This window comes from Hyperolius riggenbachi, chromosome 4, assembly GCF_040937935.1.
Source record: "Hyperolius riggenbachi isolate aHypRig1 chromosome 4, aHypRig1.pri, whole genome shotgun sequence".
NCBI lineage: Eukaryota > Metazoa > Chordata > Amphibia > Anura > Hyperoliidae > Hyperolius > Hyperolius riggenbachi.
The window spans coordinates 296098416-296111100 of NC_090649.1; the positions used below are offsets into that span (position 1 = coordinate 296098416).

At 42.5% G+C, this 12685-nt stretch overlaps 2 protein-coding genes across 8 annotated transcripts in view; one reads left to right on the forward strand and one right to left on the reverse strand.

Annotated features, from left to right (window-relative positions):
* The window catches only part of MTCL3 (MTCL family member 3), a 125644-nt gene extending 114443 nt beyond the window's left edge, over positions 1-11201 (reverse strand). Inside the window, exon 1 of one of the 5 annotated variants that reach the window (XM_068231498.1) lies at positions 11138-11199. The gene's annotated coding sequence lies outside the window, so the exon portion shown is untranslated. Of the gene's footprint in view, positions 1-11137 lie in introns of all 5 variants that reach the window. The other 4 variants (XM_068231496.1, XM_068231500.1, XM_068231499.1 and 1 more) reach the window with 4 other exon arrangements.
* C4H6orf58 (chromosome 4 C6orf58 homolog) overlaps positions 1-12685 on the forward strand; it is a 192044-nt gene that overhangs the window by 93891 nt on the left and 85468 nt on the right. The gene's annotated exons all lie outside the window — the stretch shown is intronic.

The window sequence follows — 12685 nt, forward strand, 5'->3', positions numbered from 1 at the left end:
GTGTTAACAAATCACAGATAAAAAAAAAAGAACTAGAACACGTTTGTCATGCATTTACTCACTGTCCAGCTAGTAAGTTGTATGAATCTTGGAGAACAGATAAATTATATCACCCATTGCCAATAAAGAATTATAACAAGGCGTGTAGACTAAGGTCTTTTCCACTGGGGGCATGTGACAGGCTATGGGCCAGTCTTCTGCTGCACCACCGTGTATATGTATATATGTATCCTACCAAAGAAAACGCTACCTGTGTCCACATGTGCCACTGTAGTGTGCATGTGCGGGGCTGCGGCTGTGAACGAGCAGATGTTATGGTTGTGGGGGAGTGTGTGTGTGTGTGTGTGTGTGTGTACGTGTGTATGTATGTGTATATATGTATATATATATATATATATATATATATATATATATATATATATATATATAACAGTGACAGGGGCTTTTGGTTACGCTTTAACGCGCTTAAGTTCACCAACTGCGTCAAAGTGTCCCCAATCTGGTGAGTCCTACTCCACCATGCAAAATGCCAGTTTTTATAAGCAGTCTAGTGGGAACTAATCCAAAAACCCAAGAGTCAACTAAATGGGAGAAAAGGAAATTAAAAACACCTCACCTTTCACTAGCGACCAAATGGACTCATTCCACTCATTTATATGCTTATATATATACACACACACACACACACACACACACACACACACACACACACACACACACACACACACACACACACACACACACACACACACACACACACACACACACACACACACACACACACACACACACACACACACACACACACACACACACACACACACACACACACACACTGAGAAAATAAGCAGGAAAAATATTAAGGTAACTGTTAGCTACTATAGGTGACCTAAAACAGTCTGTGAGGCTGCTTCATGCCATAGCATTCCTTTACAATAACAATGCTCAAAAATAATTCAAAATAACCATCTACCACTAAAGTAAATACCAAAGCCAATATTATATGATCATAGACACTGCAGATGCACATAATGCTGAAATGTAAACACAAACATCCAAAACTACATAACTCATTAAGTATAAGGTGCAAATAATGTGTGAAAATATATCTAGAAAATCTAATGTTAATAAGACTCTGAAGATATTGAAGTTCACACTGTAAATTAAAGGGGCACTACAGCGAAAATCTGTAAAATTTAAAATATGTGCAAACATATACAAATAAGAAGTACATTTTTTTCCAGAGTAAAATGAGCCATAAATTACTTTACTCCTATGTTGCTGTCACTTACAGTAGGCAGTAGAAATCTGACAGATGTGACAGGTTTTGGACTAGTCCATCTCTTTATAGGGGATTCTCAGGGATATATTTATTTTCAAAAGCACTTAGTGAATGGCAGTTGCTCTGTCCAACTGCCAGAAAACTGTGTAGCGAGCAGGGCCCTACGAAGAGATGGACTAGTCCAAAACCTGTCACTTGTCAGATTTCTACTGCCGACTGTAAGTGACAGCAACACAGGAGAAAAGTAATGTATGGCTCATTTTACTCTGGAAAAAATGTACTTCTTATTTGTATATGTTTGCACATATTTTAAATTTTACAGTTTTTCTCTGTAGTGCCCCTTTAATTCTTAGTGTTAATTCTTCTTGCAGGAGAGATTTTAATCTCATGAGCTTTGTGTCACCTTAACCGGTAATAAGAAAGAGTTAATCAGTTTGAAAACACTGCTTTTTTTGTACATGGTTACTTTAAAAAAGTCTACAAATATGCAGGGTATCAAACATAGAGCAATGTTTAGCTTGTGCTCTATCTGAAAATGTAGAAAGTATTATAAGGTTACATGAACAGATGTGTAATGATGAGATAAGCATGTGTATGTACAGTGCCAAATAAACAAAACTAAGCTGTGTTCCTTTTTTTCCCTTTCACTGTAAGGGATAAAATTAGAGGCCTCTTGTTAGAACGGCTATTATGATGTAGCTTCTTTGTGCGCAGCAATGTAGAATGCAAGAGAAACAGATATGAATCAGCACCTCATGGCTAATGGCTCTTGGCTGTTATGCCAGAAAGACAACAAGGTTACTTTACAACTTCCTTTTGCAGACACAGGGATGTACTAAATATGCACTGCCACCCTGTGGTTATTGCTGGTAACATATCTTATACACATATTAGACTGTTATTCCAACATCTCTAAAAGACAGTTCTCTAGGACCATAACATTAAAGCTGGTTCAGATGGACATCTGAAGCAGCCACCCACAGCAGCCAGGTGTCTCGTTGCAAATGCTTTTCTGAAACGCTTTTCTGCAAGTGTGCAGAAAAGCATTTGACGGCTTTCTCTGGCATTTCCTTCTGTGTGGCGTTTTTCATCCCCGCAGGGGAACATGAAAGCATGGTGGTGGTGGTAAATGATCCTGGAAGCAACCTGTTGCTTACAGAATTGGCTAAGCAATGGGCAGATGACTGTGAAAATCGGGATTAAAATGCGGCCTTTGCGCATACAACTAAACGGCAGTAAGTTATAGCAGCGTTTAAGTGGCGAGCACAGCGGAGCACTGTGATTTACATGTTACATGTTAATCATGGTGCTGTTGTGATCAGTAAAAAGCCGGCGATCCACTTTTTTGAGCGGATCCCAGCTAGTAGAAAAGCGCCTTAAGGGGACCCTAAACAGAAAAAATAAACAGAATCTGAACTTACCTGGGGCTTCCTCCAGCAGAAAAAGCTTCTGCTTGGAAGTGAAACATGTTAGGTTATTGTTTTGGTGGGACCTGTGTAATTTATTATTACAATATGAACTAAGGGGTGGAGATTATTTCTCCTGTTATGCTCACTATAGACTCCTAGTTCATGAGAATTGAGTTTTATCAATACTTCACAGCTACCTAAAAAAGCTATTATTTTTAAATTATTAAAAGTTACATTTTATTAGTCCTACTCTTGAGGTAATAATTGTTTAGTGTTACACAGTAATCAGGCTTTGTGTGTTCAGCTGCGTTAACCTAGCGACTTCGGCCGAAGTCGCACATGCAGGGCCCGTCTACACACCCGGTGCATCACATCGCTGGTCACAATAAGCGTCCTGCGCATGCCTGGCTCTTGAAAGACTGAACTGCGCATGTGCAGGATGCTTACAGCGACAGACGCGTGATCGCAATGGGTGTGCGGATGGGCTGAAGTGTCCAGGTTAATGGAGCCACCAGCGGGACCATGGAGGGGACCCAGAGGATGCCGAGGGACCTCATGAAGGAGGTAATAATTGTTTAGTGTTAACGCAGCTTCCAGTGGGACCACGAAGGGGACCCAGACGGTGTTGAGAAACCTTACGGGCTATGGGGGGCTGGAGGAAGCCGCAAGTAAGTTCAGATTCCATTCATTTTTTTTTGTTCAGGGTCCCTTTAACTGTGTACGAACATATTCCAAACTTTCCATTAAGCTTTTAGTTATCCTAAAACACTTTTCAGCATCACGTTTGTTTATATACTGTAAAAAAATTAAGTTTATTTCAATCTCAAAATTTGCTATAATGAATTCAATGCAACAAGTTAAAGAGAACCCAAGGTGTGTTTAAAGAATGTTATCTGCATACAGAGGCTGGATCTGCCTATACAGCCCAGCCTCTGTTGCTATCCTAAACCCCTCTAAGGTCCCCCTGCACTCTGCAATCCCTCATAAATCACAGCTGTGCTGTGAGGCTGTATTTACATCTGTAGTGTCAGTCTCAGCTGCTCCCTCGCCTCCTGCATAGCTCCGGTCCCTGCCCCTGTCCCTTCCCTCCAATCAGCAGGGAGGGAAGGGATGCAGGCGGGGACCGGAGTTCTGCAGGAGGCAGGGAGAGCAGCAGACTGACACTATAGAGATAAACACAGCCAGCTTGACAAGCTGTTTGTCAGCAGCGTGGCTGTGATTTATGAGGGATTGCAGAGTGCAGGGGGACCTTAGGGGGGTTTGAGATAGCAACAGAGGCTGGGCTGTATAGGCAGATCCAGAATCCTTATGCAGATAATATTCTTCAAACTCACCTCGGGTTCTCTTTAAAGAGACTCCGTAACAAAAATTGCATCCTGTTTTTTTATCATCCTACAAGTTCCAAAAGCTATTCTAATGTGTTCTGGCTAACTGCAGCACTTTATACTATCACTGTCTCTGTAATAAATCAATGTATCTTTCCCCTGTCAGACTTGTCGGCCTGTGTCTGGAAGGCTGCCAAGTTCTTCAGTGTTGTGGTTCTGCTATGAACTCCCCCTTCCAGGCCCCTCTATGCACACTGCCTGTGTGTTATTTAGATTAGAGCAGCTTCTCTCTTCTCTCTTATCTTTTACAAGCTGGATAAATCTTCCTCTGAGCTGGCTGGGCTTTCACATACTGAAGAATTACAAACAAGGGCAAAGCTGTTTGCAGGAAGAAAAGAGCAGCCTGAAACTTCAGTGCATGGGGGAAAGAAGCACACAAATGATCTCTTGAGATTCAAAAGGAATGCTGTATACAGCCTGCTTGTGTATGGATGTATTTTTCTATGTGTGGACATACTGTACATCAACCTACTTCCTGTTTTGGTGGCCATTTTGTTTGTTTACAAACAAACTTTTTAAAACTGTTTTTAACCACTTTTAATGCGGCGAGGATCGGCGAAATTGTGACAGAGGGTAATAGGAGATGTCCCCTAACACACTGGTATGTTTACTTTTGAGCGATTTTAACAATACAGATTCTCTTTAAGATACCCTGCGGGCCCAACATATGTAGCCCCTGGATTATCCTGTATTGTGCATCAATAACTTAGTGTCCATAACATCTCTATCACTATTTTGGGATAATAATGACATTACAGTATAAAGTATATCTCTATGAACCTTATTTTGTGGTAAGCTCTCAGTTTTTGCTTTCTATGAAGGTAAGGCATGCAGGTTACGTTATACTAATGAACAATACAGCTAATTCTCATTTCTTAACACTAGATGGTGCAGTATGCTTTTCTCATATGAATCAAATACTTAAATTATATTTGTTAATGACCAACTTGTGCACTACTTTTGGACAGTGCTTGTTATTTTTGTGGTCTATGCTTTTGTCCTACATAACCCAAAGTCTGAAATGTTTTGATTTTTTTAACACAGCGGCCTGCACTGAATGATTAGAATAAAGTGTAAAGAATGACAAACCTAACAAGTCAGTAGCAAATAAAACCACAGTTTCTCAATGAGGATGGTTCGCAGTATATACTGTACTTGTGGAAGAACATAAAAATGGCCCCTATTAAAAAGGGCGTCCCATTCACATCAATGCAAATATTTTCTCTATTGGTGCCATGTGTATAAAAAGGGCATGCGTAAATATAAAACAACTATATTGTTTGTAAAAGGGCACCGGGTTATTATAAAACAACGATATCGCTTCTTATCATTAACTTTCATTTCCATACCAAATTTATTGATTATAGTAACCCACTATTTAATAAATAATTGTTTCTAAAACTGTATCTTTGTATCTAAGACTGTTCTCTATGCTTTATCAGAAAAAAATTGCTTATGTTTCAACTGCATTTGTATTTCAAACTTTTATGGTAAATAAAAGGTCATAAATGATTGCTTTTACTTACTGTTATTTGACTGGATGGCAGTGGTAATTTGGTTTTCCCGTAATTGACCAGGTTGCAACATAAGCCCATATTATTACCCCTACCTCCTCTTAGGCACCAGAGGTTGAAAAGCACTAGGCCAAGTGTGCTTTGCAAGTAGGAGGAATTTTGCACCCCGACTGTTAAAAGCCATGGCGGTTATGTTGGTCAGGAAGCAGAATATCATGACTGTCGGCTCTACTTTCCTGGTGACACAACCTGGATGGTGAATGAGTCTTGGGAGTGGGGAGCTTAATTGATTTTTAAATAAAAAAGTAAAATAATATATACTATGCACCTTGTGCTCAAAGGTGTCAATTTCAATGGGGCCGGTCATGGCTTCTGATGTAGAAAGAGCCACAGAAGCTTCCTTTTTCTGACCATTACAGCTTTATAACTGCCCCTGGTGGATGTGATGGCATTGCATCCAGAGATCACAGTTTTATCAGGTAAACTAAAAGGTCAGTTTACACTATGCCTGGGCATTATGTAAAATGTGGAGTAGCAGTGGAGCAGATTGTGTGCAGTGCATTGCAGTTGTGGAGGCCACAACCCCCATTTTTATGTAGATTAGTTAGATACAGGCCCACCACCACTGCCTTTGCCCACAAAGAATCCAGGGCCACCACTGCTGCCTTTGTCCAAAGGGAAGCCAGGCCACCACCGTTGGCTCTCTCCCTAGGTGCTACTGCGACTCTGAGAGCACTGCACTGGACCCACCACCCCAGTCATTGCAGCAGCCACAGCCCATCCTCTGGGGAACCAGGTATCACCACTGACTTTGTCCCCCTGGGGAACCTGGCACCCCCACTAAATGGAGGTCCCAAGTGCTCTACCAAATGTGCCCTGGGGTCTATGGGAAAAGGATATCAGCCTCTTTGATCTACCCTTCTTATCCTACTCTCCCCCACAGCTCTCCCCTGCTGAGGGAATAGAAGCTGATTAATCCAGGATGCAGGCCAGTGGTGCTGAGGAATGACAGCCGTGGCCAGCCACTGGCTCTCAGTCCTTTCCATGATCCCCCCATAACAAGTGTAGCCACAACAACTCTTGCTCTAGAGAAAGGCCTCTGTATTGGAGGTAGGGTAAAAAGTTAGGGCTCTTTATGACCCTGTTACCCCCAGTAGTTATACTTCTATATACAGTGTATACAGGATCTTCTCAAAAAATTAGCATATTGTGATAAAGTTCATTTTTTTCTGTAATGTACTGATAAACATTAGACTTTCATATATTTTAGATTCAAATACACACAACTGAAGTAGTTCAAGCCTTTTATTGTTTTAATATTGATGATTTTGGCATACAGCTCATGAAAACCCAAATTTCCTATGTCAAAAAATTAGCATATTTCATCCGACCAATAAAAGAAAAGTGTTTTTAAAACAAAAAAAGTCAACCTTCAAATAATTATGTTCAGTTATGCACTCAATACTTGGTCTGGAATCCTTTTGCAGAAATTACTGCTTCAATGCGGCGTGGCATGGAGGCAATCAGCCTGTGGCACTGCTCAGGTGTTATGGAGGCCCAGGATGCTTCGATAGCGGCCTTAAGCTCATCCAGAGTGTTGGATCTTGCATCTCTCAACTTTCTCTTCACAATATCCCACAGATTCTCTATGGGGTTCAGGTCAGGAGAGTTGGCAGGCCAATTGAGCACAGTAATACCATGGTCAGTAAACCATTTACCAGTGGTTTTGGCACTGTGAGCAGGTGCCAGGTCGTGCTGAAAAATGAAATCTTCATCTCCATAAAGCTTTTAAGCAGATGGAAGCACGAAGTGCTCCAAAATCTCCTGATAGCTAGCCGCATTGACCCTGCCCTTGATAAAACACAGTGGACCAACACCAGCAGCTGACATGGCACCCCAGACCATCACTGACTGTGGGTATTTGACACTGGACTTCAGGCATTTTGGCATTTCCCTCTCCCCAGTCTTCCTTCAGACTCTGGCACCTTGATTTCCGAATGACATGTAAAAATTGCTTTCATCCGAAAAAAGTACTTTGGACCACTGAGCAACAGTCCAGTGCTGCTTCTCTGTAGCCCAGGTCAGGCGCTTCTGCCGCTGTTTCTGGTTCAAAAGTGGGTTCATGCTTCTATCTGCTGAAAAGCTTTATGGAGATGAAGATTTCATGTTTCAGCACGACCTGGCACCTGCTCACAGTGGTACTGTGGTACCAGCCCACTGGTAAATGGTTTACTGACCATGGTATTACTGTGCTCAATTGGCCTGCCAACTCTCCTGACCTGAACCCCATAGAGAATCTGTGGGATATTGTGAAGAGAAAGTTGAGAGACGCAAGACCCAACACTCTGGATGAGCTTAAGGCCGCTATCGAAGCATCCTGGGCCTCCATAACACCTGAGCAGTGCCACAGGCTGATTGCCTCCATGCCACGCCACATTGAAGCAGTCATTTCTGCAAAAGGATTCCCGACCAAGTATTGAGTGCATAACTGAACATAATTATTTGAAAGTTGACTTTTTTTGTTTTAAAAACACTTTTCTTTTATTGGTCGGATGAAATATGCTAATTTTTTGAGATAGGAATTTTGGGTTTTCATGAGCTGTATGCCAAAATCATCAATATTAAAACAATAAAAGGCTTGAACTACTTCAGTTGTGTGTATTTGAATCTAAAATATATGAAAGTCTAATGTTTATCAGTACATTACAAAAAATAATGAACTTTATCACAATATGCTAATTTTTTGAGAAGATCCTGTATATTTGGAATACCGTATTTTTCGGCATATAAGACGCACTTTTTCTTCCCCAAAACAGGGGGGAAAAATTGGGTGCGTCTTATATGCCAAATGCACCCAAAAAAATGTTGCAGAGTGCGCAGGGAAGCGCTTACCCATCTTGCCGCCATGCTCCTCTTCCCCTCGCTTCAGCCGCGATCCTCTTCACCTCCTCAGGCGCAGTTCTCGGATGCCACCTCCGCCGCCAGGTCCTCCGCTCCTGTGAAGGGGAAAAGAAAACATTAGTGGCATTGTCCCCCTCTCCTGCCGCGATCCGCTCGGCGCTGCCACTCACGGGAAGCCGCCGCCGCCCCCTCCGCCGCTACACGCCGAGCGTCCATCCTCTTGCCCTCCTACTTCCTGTTTACATCACGTGCAGCCGCGTCATGCGTAGCCCCAGCCGCGTTGCGCTCGGGCTACGCATGACGCGGCTGCACGTGATGTAAACAGGAAGTAGGAGGGCAAGAGGATGGACGCTCGGCGTGTAGCGGCGGAGGGGGCGGCGGCGGCTTTCCGTGAGTGGCAGCGTCGAGCGGATCGCGGCAGGAGAGGGGGACAATGCCACTAATGTTTTCGTTTCCCCTTCACAGGAGAGGAGGACCTGGCGGCGGAGGTGGCATCCGAGAACTGCGCCTGAGGAGGTGAAGAGGATCGCGGCTGAAGCGAGGGGAAGAGGAGCATGGCGGCAGGAACAGGTGTAGTATTAATGTCATTGTAGTGCAGCTTAGTGTTAGTATAGTACAGTGTAGTGTAGTGAAGCTGTGTGTTGTGTCAGTGCATTGTAGTGTAGTATAGTGTAGTGAAGGGTATTGCAGTGGTGTGTTGTGTTAGTGTTGTGGTAGTGTAGTGTAGCATAGTGTAGTGAAGTGTATTAATGTGTTGTGGTAGTGTAGTGTATTGTATTGCTGTGTAGTTTAGTTGTTAGGGCAGCAGGGATTAGTGTAGTGTAGATAGAGTAGCTTAGAGGCAGTTTTAGGGGGTAAAAGGTCCATAAGACGCCCCGGCAATGTAGACGCACCTAGGTTTAGTTTATTTTTTTTTCCCTTATTTTTGCCCTCTAAACCAAGGTGCGTCTTATATGCCGGAGCGTCTTATATGCCGAAAAATACGGTACTTCATAAATGTTTATGAATGCTTTTTACATGTTGCTCTAAGCAATCATCTACAAAAAATACTTATATTAATAAAATACTTATTAATATATTATTACTCTTTTTCTTCTAATCTTGTACTTACTCTAGTGGATTGACTGTGAAAAGTCCAATTAGCTCTTGAGCCTCTAGCCAATATACCCCCTGTGGCATGCATACTGCGTGCAGAGGGACCCAGGACCAGAGGAAAATGCCTGATAGATGATAATCCTTTTGCTTCATGATAGGAATAGCCCTACAAGCATCACAACTAGCTCCTACAATTTCAATTCTACAAGCAAACTTTCCAGGCATGAAAGAGCTTTCAGGGTTCATTCCAAATAATATCACAATGTAATCCTACAAATATATATATTTATATTCTCCCTGCACAGATGAGATGTGATCACTTTGGGGACCTAAGTCTCTTAAGTATTATATTGTTTCTCTGGTGAATTTCTGCTTGCCGGCTATTTATAGAGAAACTGATATGTATCTGATGTCAAATGAATGAAAATATTGATTTTTCTTCTTTTTCAATGTAGTTGAAAAATATTGTTATTATATAAATCCTGAGGTTGAGACAAATATTGTTTTGAAGTGATACATAGGTATGTCTCCCTTTATTGTGGCAATGTGAATGTTTTCCCCCCTCCTTTTCATCACTGTTGTTCAATCTGGTAATGCTTTTGTATTGATTATGTTTCTCGAGTCAGATACATTCTCTGTAAGAAATGAAAAAAGAATAATACATGCTTCACATATAAAAGTGTGCTGTTATACACCGGCCTGCCTTCACGGTTCAAATAGTAATGATTACAAATCATTGACTTAACGATTAATATTTTGATAGACTCACAGTCACATGATCATTCGATAAAATACTACTTGAAGAAAGACCTTATTCAATTCACTTTTTCTCCTAGATTTAGGGGAGGATCATTTTCCGGAATCCGGTAATTTGGGCGCCTGCAGCTAATAGACTATTTGGGTGCCCCATAGCTGCTAATGCAAAATATAGACCCTTAGGGTTAGGCACCACCAGGGGGTCTTATGGTTAGGCATCAGTAGAGGGAGGGTCCTGTGTGAGTGTAGAGTTAGGTTTAGTTGTAGTACAATATCGCTATTATTTACCACTGTATTACTATGCTTATTACAATATTTTCCTTTTCATTGTTATAGATGATATTTTGCAATTTTTATTCCCGTTATTCCCGTTATTTTAACACATTTATTATTCTTTCTCAGATAAAGATGAAGAAACTATAAAAATATTGTTATAAACCAGCGTTTCTCAAACCTGTCCTTGTGACTCCCCAATGGTGCATGTTTTGCAGGCAACCTCACCTGTGCACAGGTGAGGTAATTAGTGTCTCAGCTAGGTGGATTCCATGTAGCTGAGACACTAATTACCCCACCTGTGCATAGGTGAGGTTGCCTGCAAAACATGCAACATTGGGGAATCACGAGGACAGGTTTTAGAAACACTGTTATAGACAATACATTTTGGCTAAACTCTGCATTCTTTTTCTTGGGTGCCCTTATTTGATGTATTTTTCATCTTCTGTTTAAAATAACTACACACTCTGCAACCAAAAAAGTACCAAAAAATAGGTGAAAATAAATCAAAATTATTCTTACTTGTTGATGACTTCAGGATTAGAGATGGCCCAAACGGTTTCGCCGGCGAACGGTTCCAGGCAAACTTTTGGTGGTTCGCGTTCACCAGCAAAGGCAAACTTTTGCGAAAGTTCGGTTCTACATCACAGTCAGCAGGCACATTGTAGCCAATTAGGCTACACTCTCTCCTGGAGCCACTCCCCCCCTTATAAAAGGCAGGCAGCGCTGGCTATTACACTCACTCGTGTACCTGCAGTAATTAGTGAAGGGACAGCTGCTGAAAGGAAACATTAGTTAAGCTCTTGTAGGCTTGTTAGCTTGCTACTGGCTGATTGTTATTTCTAAAATAGCACGCCTCAAGAGCTCTTTTGAGAGCTAATGTTCTCCTGATGTGGTTTTTTTGTGTGTTGCCCACTGACACTGCATTATACAGCCCTATCTGTTGCAGCTGGACCTTGGTAATTGCTATCACTGTGCCAGCCAGGCCCTGCCTAACTATCTATACTGGGACACCTACCTATGCCTACCTAACTACTGGGGCACCTACTTACCTATACGGGGAGACCTACCTATGCCTACCTACCTATACTAGGGCACCTACCTATGCCTACCTACCTATACTGGGTCTCCTACCTATGCCTAGCTAACTACTGGGGCACCTACCTATGCCTATATACCTATACTGGGACACCTACCTATGGCTACCTACCTATACTGGGACTCCTACCTATGCCTAGCTAACTACTGGGGCACCTACCTATGCCTATCTACCTATTCTAGGACACCTACCTATGCCTAGCTAACTACTGGGGCATCTACCTATGCCTACCTACCTATACTGGGACTCCTACCTATGCCTACCTACCTATACTGAGACTCCTACCTATGCCTAGCTAAATACTGGGACACCTACCTATGCCTACCTACCTATACTGGGACTCCTACCTATGCCTATCTAACTACTGGCCAACTTTTCAGTACAAAGAAACGCTTATACGAGAGCCAGACAGTGAAGCAGGTTTTGTTACCGGCAGAGGAGTGTAAAAGTGCATACACACGCATTACCGCCGGCAATGACGGGTCCGCCGGAACCTTCCGCTGGGCGGACTTTTAGCCGACAGCTGAGCGGATCGTTCAGAAACAGCCTTATCAGTCTACCTGACAGACTGTACACACGCACTACTGTCGCTGGAACACCCGCCCAGCGGGAGGGTCCAGCGGACCCGTCGTTGCCGGCGGTAGTGCATGTGTACGCACCTTAAAGGGGTTCTTTCGCGAAAAAAGTAGGCAGTTAAAAAATGTGACAGATGACAGGTTTTGGGCCAGTCCATCTTTTTAAGGGGGATTCTCAGGGCTTTCTTTGTTTTCAACAGCATTTCCTGAACAACAGTTGCAAAATCTAACTGACATAATAGTGTGCAAGTGATTAGGGAGGCCGGTTGGTATCTTGCTATTTTGGCAGTATAAACTGCTGTTCAGGAATTGCTGTTGAAAACAAAGAAAGCCCTGAGAATCCCCCTTAAAAAGATGGACTGGCCCAAAACCTGTCATCTGTCAAATTTTGTAACT